Raw genomic sequence first — 14236 nt, forward strand, 5'->3', positions numbered from 1 at the left:
TAGCTACTGAGGAAAACTATTTTCTCAGTCACTCAAAGGAAGATATGGTTATAGTGTTCTTAAGAATTAGATCTGGGTTGGCATTAATTAAAATGCAGTTTCTGTGTATTAATAGCTCTTGGCTATAAGACAGATAGAGGAACAAATTTAACTTCAAAATATCTTTGTGAACAAAGCTGGATTAGTCCAGAATTACAGAGCTAACTGATGTTCTTTGTAAGAATTTTGTTCAGTGTCATGTGAAATGCAGCTTCTGTCACTTGAATCTTATGCAATGACGCGATTCATTCATCCACCCAACTGTTTAACTATTCACTTACCCAGCCATTTATCTGGTCACTTGTCATCTTCTTGCCCAATAACCTGTCAATCCCACAATTTCTTTATGCAGTATCTTTTTTTGCCTCCCAACAAAATGATTATTTATTTTTGTATTAGACTAAAAGTTACATAAATCCAGGCATGTATGTCTTATAAGTTGTCAAAATATCTGAATCTAGGTAAAGTTACACATTACTTAAATATGAAAGGTATTGTGGTAAAAGAATCATTAAGAGATTTTACACTTGTGTGAACATTACGGAGTATTAAGGAAACTTAGATCACACAGTGCAATACACACCTATCCTGTATGCAATATGTCTTATGTAAGTTCTATTCAGTGCAAAGTTTTTTTCCTCATTGAGAGTATTCTAAAGACAGATGAGGTTATCTCTCTTCTTGAAGTGCTCCAAGCTTGCTTTATTTTGTTCTTTTTTTTTTAAATTTTATTTCCAGAAGAGGGCACTGGATCTTGTTATAGATGGTTGTGAGCCACCATGTGGTTGCTGGGAATTGAACTCAGGACCTCTGGAAGAACAGCCAGTGTTCTTAACCTCTGAGCCATCTCTCCATCCCTCTCTTTGTTCTTTTTTTAACAATAGATTTATTTATTTGTTTTTATTTTATATATATGGTGTTTTGTCTCTTTGTATGTCTATGCATCTGCATGCATACCTGCTGCCTGCAGAGGCCAGAAGAGGGTATCAGCTCTCCTGGAACTGGAATTATGGGAAGGTTGTGAGCTGCCATGTGGATGTTGGGCATTGAACCCGAGTTCTCTGGAAAATCAGTGCTTTTAACTGTTGAGCCATCTCTCCAGCTCCTTTTTGGCTGTGGTTCCTCTTGATTTTTGCTTTTGAAAGTGGGGCACACTGCCCTGTGCAGGCTGGTCTAGATACTGTGATTCCCCTATCTCAGCCTGGAGGCAAGTGCTGGAGTTACAGGTATGGACTAACACACCAGCTTCTCTGTGCATGTAAACACGTCTTGAATCGTTATGATCAGGACCTAGATGCACATGAAGCGAGATGTCAGTTGAAGGGATAAGTCAGAGTATGAAAGCCACCCACGGGAAAAGCAAGGAGAGTAGAGGGGACACAGAAGCGCTTGGGGGGTTGGTAAGAGTATGTAGAGGGGAGAATGCGGGCCAAGGTTGAGAGGGTGGTTTGGATAAGGAGCAGACACCCTCATTCCCATGAGAGATGCTCAGAGACCCTTTGTGATTTCTGAGCAAGGCAAGTAATACGAGGTTCAACTACTCTTTAGAAGGGCAATCCAGGTCTCTCTTGAAGATGGACACAGAGATCTTTACAAGCTAGTTATTCAGATTTGGGTCACTTCCAACACTCAGACTGTTGCCATAGCGAAGCTAGGGGGCTTTCCAGTGAAAACTACTCAGTCTTGTTCATATTTCAGGGATAGAAAAAAGAAGTTGCATTTGTAATGCTTTGGTTTTCAGTGCACATTCAATGTTGACTTTCTCCTAAATGTTGCAGAGATTCATTTGTACGTTCAGATTGTTCTTAAGCTGGTACTTTGGTACAGGGACATGAAAAGACTTGGGTGGCAGGGTGCGGGGATAGATAAAGATGTGTTCAAGTTTAAGAGTGGGCAAGGATAGGCCGCCTTTGTTAGGAAAAGAACTGGAACCTGAAACAAATCTGTTGTCTTTGCATGTAGTGGTTGTAATATCTTTTATATACTGCATGCAAATATGTATTTAACTCAGCAAGAGAGCCTGCTGTAAAACACAGAGCTCAGGGTACAGCAGGTTAAAGCAGGGGTCAGGAGTTGAGTTCAATTCTTAAGGTCACCAACTTAAAATCAATTACAATAACGCAGAGCAGGGAACAAAGATCCCTTTCACAGAGTGGTAGAGTTGTTAGGTCAGGACCAAATACCCATCTTGGTGGGCACAAAGCGAACTCCCAGTTGACTGTTAGACATAATAGCAAACCCAGCACGTGTGTGAGCGAATTCATTCCTGTTGTGTGGGTGGGTGCAGTGGAGAAGTGCATGCTTTCTTCAGCTTCAAAAATGTCTTGGATCCACAAAAGCATCAATCCTGCACAGCTCCGCTGAAAATTATCCAGTGAAGCTTCTCGGTAGCAAAGCAGTCTATCTGTCTGTCCTCACCTTCCAGGAAAAAAGATGTCTATTTCCTCACATGTTAAGCTCTGCCTATGTTAGGCTACTCTTTCCTCCCTGATTCCCTGATGCACTAAACCTTTTGGTTTATGTAAGATTCTGATATATTCTGAATGTTTTATTGGCTGAACAGGCCAACCAAAAATATATTGTAATCAGAAATGCTTTTTAACATCCACACTGCTTTTCTCTAAAATCCTGTATTACTTTTTAGGCATGTATGTGCCTCTTATTGAATACAATTTTTAATTATAGCAAAACAGACATCCAACTGACATCCTAGCACACACTTGTATGCCTTACACACTCAGTTGTAAAAAGGCCAAGACACACTCTGAGAAAAAGACCAGGTTGCCCCAGCAATCACCTGTTAAGATGTGTGAATGCATCAGAGAAGAACCAGGAAGCCGCACCAGGCAGAGGGGATTTCTCTTCTTGGAAACGGGGAGAAAAGAATACAATTTGGCACTTTCTCAGCGTGGCAGCTGTGCCTGTCTCCACAAGAAAACGCCATCAAGCAATTTGCGAATTCTTGTTATATAATTACTCTTCACTTAAGGTGACTATTGTGTTCTGTCCCTCATTATGAATATCTTGTGGTCTGATTTTTGGCACATTTAATCCTGTTCAAAACCAAATTAAACTCCTAAAGCATATGTTACCGTAAAGCTTGAGTCACAAGCCTTCCGTGATATTTTGCAGAAGGTCATCTGGAAAATAAAAACCCAGAGCAAAGCTAAATCCTCTATATGCCCATAGTGTGTCAGCGGCTGGACTGACTTATGGTCCATCATTACACAAGTGCCGTGTGAGGATGGGTGTCGTTTTGAGGGACTGCAAGGATGACATCACCCATAGCCTCACCTCTTACCAGATTTGGCTAGATGGAGGACTTCGTGCTTGCCTAGAAAGTCAGACAATATCATCTTTGGTTAACCCCACACTGTACAAGCTGTATGCTCCTGGGTGATGGTAGAAGTGGAGTTATTTGTGAAATGGGCTCTCTGGTGGCTCTTTCTCATTTGGGGTACATTTGTGGAATAGGCGAGACTGTGTGAAGATTTGACCAGAATCTGTTAAAAAAAAAAAAGGACCTTTTTTTTCCCCAAACATGAATACTTCATCTTAATGTCTGAACAAATTATTTTCCCTTACACAGTCATTTTTTGCCCATTCCCCTTTTGCTCTTCATGAAGTCTGTGTTATATCTAGGAGTCTTAATGAGCTGTCTAATTCTTTCAACAAAGTAGACTGTTCATCGCCATCTCTGTGACAACAGTGTCATGGTGCCCCTTCTGCAAAATATCATGGAAGGCCCCATAGTACTAGATACTAGCTGTGTTCATCTCTCCTGGAGAGACTACGCACTCATAGCTTTTTTCATGCTGCTGTGGAGTCAGGATTATGCAAGAATTATCTAATTCTCTTACATTTTATAGACACCATTAAGTGACCTTTGTTATTTCCCATTAGTATTTGAATATTTGGTTTTAATCTTTGGGCATGATTGCATTTTCCTCCTAATGTTCAAGTAATTTATTTCTGAAACACGATATTAATGATAATATTTACACATACTCACACCACTACGAGTTTTACTTACCATGTTTATCATCTGACACCTACTCCAAAGACTGTGATCCAATGGGCTAACATGTATAAAATGTTTGTTGAAGCTTGGGGATTTTATAAATGGGTGCTTTTGTTAGTCTATCCTAAAGGTCATTGAGTTGGCAGAGGAGGAAGAGACAAATGTAGCCCATTAGACTTTTGAGTTTAGTCTGTTTTTTCCACAAACAACATGTGTATCCTGTGTCAAGGAAAGCCAAGTCAACTCTAGTCCCAAATCTACACTCTGAGATGTGGTCTCATGTTGTTTGGGCTGGTTTTGAACTAACAATGTAGTGAAGGATGATCTTCTCCAATCTCTGATTCTTTTGTCTCCACCTCCCAAGTGCTGGGACTACAGGCTTCTGTAGCTAGAGTTTTCCTGCCTTGCCCACAGTCAGGACAAATCTTTGTCACCCACCAGTCCCACAGCCGCTCAGACCCAACCAAGTAAACACAGAGACTTATATTGGTTACAAACTGTATGGCCATGGCAGGCTTCTTGCTAACTGTTCTTATAGCTTAAATTAATCCATTTCTATAAATCTATACCTTGCCATGTGGCTCATGGCTTACCGGCATCTTTTCATGCTGCTTGTCCTGGAGGCGGCTGGCAGTGTCTCCTTCTGCCTTCTTGTTCTTTCTTTTCTCCTCTATGTTAGTCCCGCCTATACTTCCTGCCTAGCCACGGGCCAATCAGTGTTTTATTTATTGACCAATCAGAGCAACTTGACATACAGACCATCCCACAGCACAGCCAAGTGCAGACCATCTCAGACACCTGCACTCAGGCCCATGGTCCTAATCATCCTCTATGCGGACCTGCTGGGTAAAGCCACGAGGAACCCGAGAAAGGGCTCCCACAGGACATACAGAACTTCCCACAGCAGCTTCCACCTTCCTCCTGTTGTATGCTGGGTCTGACATAATCTTCCTGCATGCTTATGTTACATGTTAGGTAAGCCCTCTCTCTACCAGCTGAGCTACATACATCCTCATCCAAAGTTCTTTTTGGTGGTGGTGGTGATGGGTTTGTCTCTCTGAAAAGTTATTACAATTTATCAGACAACCACATCCCTGTATTTGCATGGCAGAACCATTATTCATTCATTATTGCTTGGCTGAATTAGAATATACTTAGCATTCAAGTGAGTAAAATTAAATCAAAATGGTCTCGGTGTGAAGTGTGTTTCTCACTTTGATTCTGAATGATAAGATTTTACTTCTGCTCACTCAAAGGTTAAAAATTTGGACTTAGTTAAAATGTTAGAATGTGTGCTTTATCTTGGAGTGTCAGATGGTGTTCTGTTGCTGTGGTAACAAGTCCAGATGTGACATACACCTGAGTGTAAGTATAGTCTGCTTAATTATGCTCAACAAACTCAGCACAGTAATTAATGTTTGTTGCATTGGCCTCCCAGTCAGTGAACAGCAGGGACTATATCAAGTTTTTATGAATTGTATTTAGAGTAGAAGTGGGATACAGAATGGCAGCATTCATTGTGTTCCTAAGTCTGTCTGTCTGTCTTTGTGTGTGTGTGTGTGTGTGTGTGTGTGTGTGTGTGTGTGTGTGTGTGTGGTGTATGTGTGTACTTGTCATAGCTTGTTTAGGCTGCTATAATAAAATTACTGGACTGGGTAATGTATGAACAATAGAAATTAATTGCTCACAGTCCTGGATATTTTGAAGGTCAAGGTCAAGGCACTTGATGATTCAATGTTCTCTGAATATGATACTTCATTGCTGTGTCCTGTGATAGAAGGGGCAACAATTTCCCCTTAGGACTTTTTATGAGGTCTTTAATCACATTTGTGAGGTGTTGTTTTTTCTCTTTACTCTTTGAGGGCTTCCAAATAATTACACATGGAGACTTATTTCTTACAAATGCCTGGCCTTGGCTTGGCTTGTTTCTAGCCAGCTTTTCTTAACTTTAAATGATCCCATCTACCTTTTGCCTCTGGGCTTCCCCCTTTTTTCTGTACATCTTACTTTCACTCCTACTCCACCCAGCTCTGTGCCTGGCTGGCAGGTGCCTGGCGTCTTCTCCTCCTTGCTCTCTTACTCTTCTCCCTCCCAGATTTTTCCTTCTCTTGGCTGTCAGCCCTGCCTATCTTTTCTCCTACCTCGCTATTGGCCATTTGCTCTAAGCAAAAGTAACACACCTTAAAATAATATTACCCAACAGTGAGGTCAGTTCATCTTCCAAAGGTCCCAACTTTTGATACCAACCCTTTTGTATTATGAATTTCAATGCACAAATTTAAGGACAGAAGCACTCAGACTTTGGCAATGACTGTCCATACCAATTTTTACTTTTGGTTACTAATTTTGTATTTTTTTTTAATATTTAGTGATATCATATGGAGCAAAGGGGACTGTTGTGGGAAGAATAAATTGCTATAGTTTAGCATAATAAAGAGGGTAGTAAGTCCTTTTGTTTATTACTTATCTTAAAGGTTTTGCACATTAAGAAGACTAAACAGGGACCTGAAGGAAGACTGGGTGGTTAAGAATAGGTATTACTCTTGCAGAGGATCCAAGTCTGTTTCCCAGCACTCACGTTAAGCCGTTTACAACTGCCTAAAACTCCAGCTTCAGGGTGATTGATGCCTCTGCCCTCTGGGCACGTGGGCATTCTCTCCCACAGACACAGACATACTGACCGAGACACACACACACACACACACACACACACACACACACACACACACACACAAATAGCAAAATATTTTAGCATTAAACATACCCCTATTAGTATAATGTTATTAACAAAAGACACAGATGGTTGTTTTACCTATGTGGCAAATGAGCTAACTGTGTAAAATAAAGATGGCAAAGGAATCTGTAGCTGTGCTGTGTGCTTTCATATGGATAGGAGAAGGGAAACAACTCAAATATGGTCTTTGTTGTCTTAAAGGTAGTTAAATCCCATTGTCAAAGTTATTGGACTGGGCTTGGGTGCTTTGGGTACAGAACTTGGTCTGAATCTCCCCTGTTCAAGAGCTGAGTGTTCTTGGCCCTGTCAATTTATCTAGTCATGTAGCCATCCATCAGTTTTCTTTTATGACTTGAGACCACAGTTCCTTTTCTATAGGGTGGTTGAGATGAGCTCAGTAACTATTGACCCTGCTTATTCCTCCCTCTTACTTGGCCTTCAAGAATATGGATGTACATAAATGTACAGTCTTCTACTCTGCACCCACTTTTCTCATCAGGAAGGGCAGAGGCTCATGGAATTCAACACTAGACATGAAGTGTTCTCTAAGTTGTTTCCTGTTCCCGCCATGTTCTTGCTGGCACCAGGTTACAGTCTTAAGTGTCCCTCTTGCAACCCTTTTCAAAGCAGTGGCTACAAAAAAGAAGGTACATGCTGTATCACTTCCCCATCCACTCTGGAACTCGCTTGTGGCAATGAAAATCATGGCATGCAGCCTGACGCTCTTTCATGTGAAACTTGGAAGGATTTCCAGGCAGTGGCTCCTTGTGGACTTCAGCAGATGTTCAAGTCAAAGATGACTCAACCGTCTGACCTACACTGGAAAAGTCAATTTCATAAAACCACACGAATCTTCAGAGATGAGGGCACACACTAATCTTCCTTTCACATGAATAGGGTGCTTGAGCAAATTACTCGAGTTATGAAATTGGCTTCAGAGCTACAGTCAAAATTTGAGACACTTGACTTCAACATTGAATCATGTTAGTTCTGTTTTCAATGTTTGCTTATGAGATTGTGTCTTCAGAAATGGATGGCCCTAGGAAATGGCAAGTTTGAAGTTTTTGTGCGAGTCCTAACTACAGATTGGATACAGTGAGGTGGCAATGTGATCAGGAGGTCAAACATCAGCTGGGATGCTGAATTACATGATCTGGAAGATACCTTTTGGGCCCTAGACCCTTAGGCTCATTTTCATTATATCATGTAACAATACCATTTTCTAAACATGAAATATCTTAGGAAGTAAGTGGCCAGGCCTGGGACTCCTTTGTAATCAGACATTTAAGGTTTTAAGTAACATCAGTTTAACTAACTTATGTTTGGTTTCCATGAAACACATTTAGAACTCTGGTTATATTCCTAAGTGCTTAATATAAGGTGAAAATTATGAAATTTAGAGAAGAAGAACCATAAATATTTAAGTTTTTTTAAGTTAAAAGAGCTGATAAATGCATGGCCAGACCCTAAGATTACTTTCTGATAAAGGAAAAAAAAAAACCTCTTATTCATGCATACCTCTCTCTTTAAAAGCATCTATGGGAAGCTGAACATTGAAATTAATTCCTGAATATGAGATTTCAGAGGCACGCATCTGTCCATTTTGAGCACAATGAATGTTAAATAGATGTGTGTGTGTGTGTGTGTGTGTGTGTGTGTGTGATGGGTATGGATGTGATGTTCTCATTGAGCCTTGAAAGCCACAGTGAGCTTCTCTTGTGTCCCATCTCCCCCTTGCAAGGCTCTAAATCTAACTTCTGCCCATACTATTGTTCAGAAAAAGTGGCCATATTGTGCTGATTGCTATTAAATTAAAGCAGAAAGGGAGCGACACAAACGTGGAAACCCATCTTGCCAGCAGGGATACCACAATCTTTTATTTTGCATTTTGGGAGGGTCAGAAAGTCATGACAGGCATCTGACCCCTGATAACCTCTTTGATGCTTCTGTGTGCAGGGTTTTTTTTTTTTTTTTTGGGGGGGGGGTGAACTTAATTAAATACAATTGAATTTCTCTGCTAACATGACCAGTGAAAGGACGCCTTTGAGACGGCTGTGTGTTTGCTGGTGAGGAACAAACAAAGATGCTTCTTTTGTTCCTCAAAGAAAAGTTAGCATATGTTAGTTAAGGATTTGTGATTTCTTTTGACGAGCCTGGCTGGTTCCTGGAAATTCAATGATTCTTCTGAAATGGTAACCACATGATGAGACAGAATGCGTGGTCCACAAAACCCCCAGTCTCCCAGCGTCCTGCTAAGGGTCTTTTTTTTTTTTGTAAGCTTGTTGTATCTAGCCACTGATCATCACTAACTTACAATGGACTTGCTGGTGTTTGGCTGCACATAACATATTTGTCCATTTCTTGGATTTTTTTCTAGCAGCCAAAGGAAGGGATATTTGTAGAGGCATGTTAGTGTTGTTTGATAGAAAACTACTTAAACAGATGTTAACGAAGAATATCCAGTTGTTACTTCTGCTTAGTTGACCGTGGGTGTCCAAAGTTGAATAAACATCCTGTCTCCTGCTAATTCTTTAATAATAATAAAAAAGCAACAGTTATAAAAACATCATTTAAATCGAGTTTCTATTGTTTTTCTTGAGCTTCTGGAATCAGTGGCTGACAATTAACAATTGAGGAATGAATTTATAATTAAGATGCACACAAAGAGTAAGTGATTTTGTTCAACTGGGAGCCTGTGTGTTTATCTAGAGGGAATAAGATTTACTTCTTAGACTCAGAATCTTTTAACCTAGATGGTTTTGTCTTCCTTGAAGAGAGGATTAGAACTGGGGACTGGCACTTTTGAATTTAAAGTTGACTATTGTATGTATTAAGCCTCCTTCCTCACCTCCACACCCCCTTTCTCTGTTTTTAAGCTTTCCTAGACCTCTGTAATTATTTAGAGAGATAAAGTCAACACTTGACCCCATCGCCCTGGCCGGCTTCTGTCTTATCTCTTGTTCTCCATTCACAGTGGGACTCCTAAAAGTAGTGTAGACTACACACAGCCCACGTTTCCACTTCCCCAGCATCCTGCAATGTAGTTGTGATGCTCACCCTTGTACCACATCCCACAGGTAATGCAGGGACAGTCAGCTGCTGTGTGAGGTTGGAAGGTTTTGCTCTTCATAATGACATTTACTCACCAAACCAAGGATTGTCGGAGGGCCCTGTCTGCCAAGAGAGGGCGCCTTGTTTTTCCAGTTTTGAAGTTCACGGGGAGCTCCACCAGGCTAACTGCCTTTGTCAATGCTTCCCTTGGCTCAGTTTCTGCCTGTCTAGTTTGAAGTGTACTTTCCAAAGTTGAGGTCTTTCAAAGGTAAAGATAGTTTGAAGAATCACTGAGAATAAAATTATGGTTATTTAAAAGGTCTGACAATTTGTTGCTGACAGGAGTTTGCCAAAGGCTGATAAAATAGTAGATCGCCATGTGACTGGAGTCAATTATTTTTTCTGTGTAGTCAAATATTCAAAGTACTAGCTGAAGAAAGGAAAAAAACAGAGTGGAATGTTTGCACAGAAATGCAATACTGGTCTCTTCTCACCGGCTGCCCCATGCTTCTCCATCTAGATCTTCTGAAATACTTATGCAAGACGCCATGAGAAGGACACAGGTCTTGCACCAGGCACTCTCATCTTGGGATCCCAACTGCTCAGTAATGGGACTGCCTTGGGATATAGTGAAATTCTTTGGGTTTCAGGTTTCTCATCTCCCAAATAAATCTTGATAAAAATAGAAGGCAACCAACAGTACCTTGGTTAAGGGACAAGAGCTATTATTGTCCCGATCTGCAGCTACCTCATGGTCAGAATGTCCTCCCGTCAAGACTTCTCTGTCCCTCTTCTCTGACGTCACCATTTTACATCCTTTTTTGCCACTAAGTCTATTTTTGCTTCTACTTCTGATTTTGGCTGAAAGACATTTGGCTCTTTTTTTTTTTTTTTTGGTTTTGGTTTTGGTTTTTCAAGACAGGGTTTCTCTGTGTAGCTTTGGAGCCTGTCCTGGAACTCACTCTATAGCCCAGGCTGGCCTCGAACTCACAGAGATCCACCTGGCTCTGTCTCCTGAGTGCTGGGATTAAAGGTGTGCGGCACCACCGCCCGGTGACATTTGGCTCTTGAAGGACATGTCCTTTAAGAAGTGGCCCCGATACGTTTTCGTGTTTCTGCCTTGTCTGATGGAGGCATATCTCCGGCACTCCATCCTGTCAGGGCCTTTGTTCCGCTGGGCTTCCTGGGGAGGACCATAGAGATTGTGCGCCATTTTGTTTTGCTCCTTTGGGGCTGAACACACTGCGGTGTGGATCAATAATTATCCTGGTTGCAATAACCAAACAAGTGGACACACATGCGTTGGGCATAGCTATGGCAACTGGGAAGTCCACTACATGGTGGCCAGACCATGTCTTCATTTTTGTTATTAATGGACATCGCTCAATCCCTGGTTCATTATGCTTTGGAGGACTCTCATTGGAGAGGAATCCATTTTCAAGGTTTCAGTTATCTGTGGTCTTAATCTCTTTATTTTATTTATAATTTTTGAAATGAGCATTGTTTAATAGCCCCGGCTGACCTCTTCGTGGCTACCTATGCAGAACAGATTATTCTTAGCAATCCTCCTGCCTCAGCCTCCAAAGTGTTGGGATGATAAGGCATATTCTACCATTCCTGGCCTCTTATATCCTCTTTAAGACAATAAATACTGTAAGGCTCAGAGGTTCAGTGACATGTTATAAGGGAACCATGTAATCAGGAAGCTTGCTATAAAAGCCTGATCTTGAGTCCACACTAGACCCCCTGAGCTAGCCGGCACGTCTTAACCAGTGAGCCCCAGGTGACCTGACTGTACATTAAAAGGTAAGAATTGTCTGTAATAACAGCTACTTCAATATCGGATTTCCTGAATTTTCTGACACACGAATTGTCTTTGACTGTAAAGACTCAGGAAAAGCTCCTGGGACTACTACAAAGGAATGGAGTGATGTATTAGTACACTGCTGGAGTGTGGTTTACATCAGGAAGCAATTTGCTGACCAAGGAAATTTCAAATGAAACACCCCTGTTCGGTTAACAAGTAGACAATCTGATCTATAAAAGGAGCTTCAATTAAGTGAGTTCATTAATGCGTTTTGAGAATAATATCTTGATCCTATGCCTAGAAACAAATGATTTTTCTCTTATAATCAAACTACATCTTTTAGAAGAAATAGCACTCACTGTGGCAAGCGTATCTTCCTATTTGGTGCAGTTCAGTGACTTAACCCGAGATTTCAAAAGCCATCCCCTGGTTTCCACTTTCCGTTCCAATCCTAGGGGCAAAGCAAGTATTTGCTTTTAGCGTTGTTGACAGCCAAGCACTTCGCAAATGTTTCCACAAGGCCAGCTGCCCTTTGTGGAGCCTCCTGGGAACTTTCTTTTGGTTACTAACCCTCAAGTACATGCGAACCTTTATTTGTGAAGGTATTTGTCACATCCCATCTTTAAAGGAGGGTGATCCGGACATTGACTCAAGCTTGAAAATCTTTGTTTTTAGTCCACTCTCTGGGTTCCTCTGAAGATTTTCTCCTGTAGCCTAACCATCTTATTGCTACCCTAGGAGGGAATGCACACACACACACACCATACACACACCACACACACACACACACACACACACACATTCTTTCTCTCTCTCTCTCTCTCACACACACACTCACATACACATTTGCATACACATGCACACATTCACATACTCTCATACACACACTCACACATTCACACACAACACACATTCACAGACACATTCACATAACACACTCACACATCCATACAAACTTTTACACACATTCACACACACACACACACACACACACCATACACACACACATATACATTCTTTCTCTCTCTCACACACACACATACACACTCACATACACATTTGCATACACATGCACACATTCACATACTCTCATACACACACTCACACAGTCACACACACACATCCACACAAACTTTTACACACACACACACACACACACACACACACACCTCTATTTTTCCTATTTATCCACTAAATTTTAGAGGACTGGAAATTTCGAAAACAGTGATTTCCTATCTGAAAGCGTCATCACTGAAGCTTTGTATGTGGCTCTGCAGAGACACTTTGATGATAAATTTTGCATGGAATTTTGTGCTTGCATCCTTCGCTTTAACCGGTCCAGCCATCTTTCCCTGGATTCTTTTCTTAAGGCCACCACAGTGCTCTATTCACTTTTGAAAGTTGTTGACTGTGTTTAATGACTGGAACTTTGAGCCACACACTACGTTGAATAAAGGCCCCATTCAGGTGTCATCTGAAGATCAAAATTGTCAGTGGTAAAAACCTGTTAATTCAATAGAGTGGCTGTCTGAGCTCCCCCCCAGCAGGTTTGGTTTTCACTGTTCATGCAGGGAATGCGTCATATATGTCTGTGCGTGCATGTGAATGGAGCAAAACCTGTATCCTGCAGTGTGTGACACTTGGTTTCACAATATTGTGTCACAATGTTTTTTATTTTAAATCTCAGTTAAATGGGTGGATCTGTCCTTATTTTTGGTAACCTGACTCTTCTCTAAGATATGGGCTATGACTTCATTTCTTCTCATCAGACCCACGCCTTCTGCTCATCACTTATGGTATATTTTTGCCTTCTCTTTCATCTTCAGAGAAACATGGGCTATTATTATTATTATTATTATTATTATTATTATTTATTATGAGTATTTTGGAGCAAAGCACCCTTGCTTTATGTGGCGACTCTTGTGGCTTTCTAAATGCACTTGATTTAGCTTTCAATGTGTAATTACTGCCAAACAAGTTAATTGCTTTATAAGTGTCCAGAATTCCCTGGTTACATTTGCTTGCATTTACCAACCTTCATCACACATCAACTCCTCAACGTCAACACAAATGATTGTTAATGAATGCCTAATGCCGTATTCATTAGGAAATCAGGTTAATGACCGACAGCGACTATCCCAGCAATTTTATTTCTTCAAGCCCCTCCCCCACTGGCTTGTGGATTACAATAGCCGTTTAGTTTGAAAATAAATTCTACCTGCATTTGAAGGTTCAAGGAGAGGCTTTCCCAGAGAGCTGATAGATAATCCTACTCTCTGTTGCTTCTTTTCTCTGGTAAATACCTCCCAAGTCATTAGTTTGTGGATATCAGATACATTCAGTCATTTGTATATCAGCTACACCTAAACAAAATGTTCTACTTTTCCTTCTAAAGGAACAGAATGTACTGTTGGCCATGGTGGAGCCTGTTTGGAAAGTACCCATTGCAGGACTGCTGTGCACACGTGGGGATACTGTGTTCCCATCCTGGGCACTCTGAATGATGCTCCTCAGGTGTGGCGCGACACAAGCATAGCTTGGACAGTGGTACCGAGGAATCTCTGTTGAAATCAATGTCAGAGCA

General features: G+C 41.1%; 2 protein-coding genes across 4 annotated transcripts in view; one reads left to right on the top strand and one right to left on the bottom strand.

Moving 5' to 3' along the window:
* C18H12orf42 (chromosome 18 C12orf42 homolog) overlaps positions 1-14236 on the top strand; it is a 150437-nt gene that overhangs the window by 46716 nt on the left and 89485 nt on the right. The gene's annotated exons all lie outside the window — the stretch shown is intronic.
* LOC143269410 (uncharacterized) overlaps positions 1-14236 on the bottom strand; it is a 49008-nt gene that overhangs the window by 32518 nt on the left and 2254 nt on the right. Inside the window, exon 1 of one of the 2 annotated variants that reach the window (XM_076554570.1) lies at positions 12012-12185. The exons of the other annotated variant lie outside the window; for it this stretch is intronic. The gene's annotated coding sequence lies outside the window, so the exon portion shown is untranslated. Of the gene's footprint in view, positions 1-12011; positions 12186-14236 lie in introns of those variants that run through there. 2 annotated transcript variants of the gene reach the window in all.

The sequence above is a fragment of the Peromyscus maniculatus genome, chromosome 18 (assembly GCF_049852395.1).
Source record: "Peromyscus maniculatus bairdii isolate BWxNUB_F1_BW_parent chromosome 18, HU_Pman_BW_mat_3.1, whole genome shotgun sequence".
Lineage (NCBI taxonomy): Eukaryota > Metazoa > Chordata > Mammalia > Rodentia > Cricetidae > Peromyscus > Peromyscus maniculatus.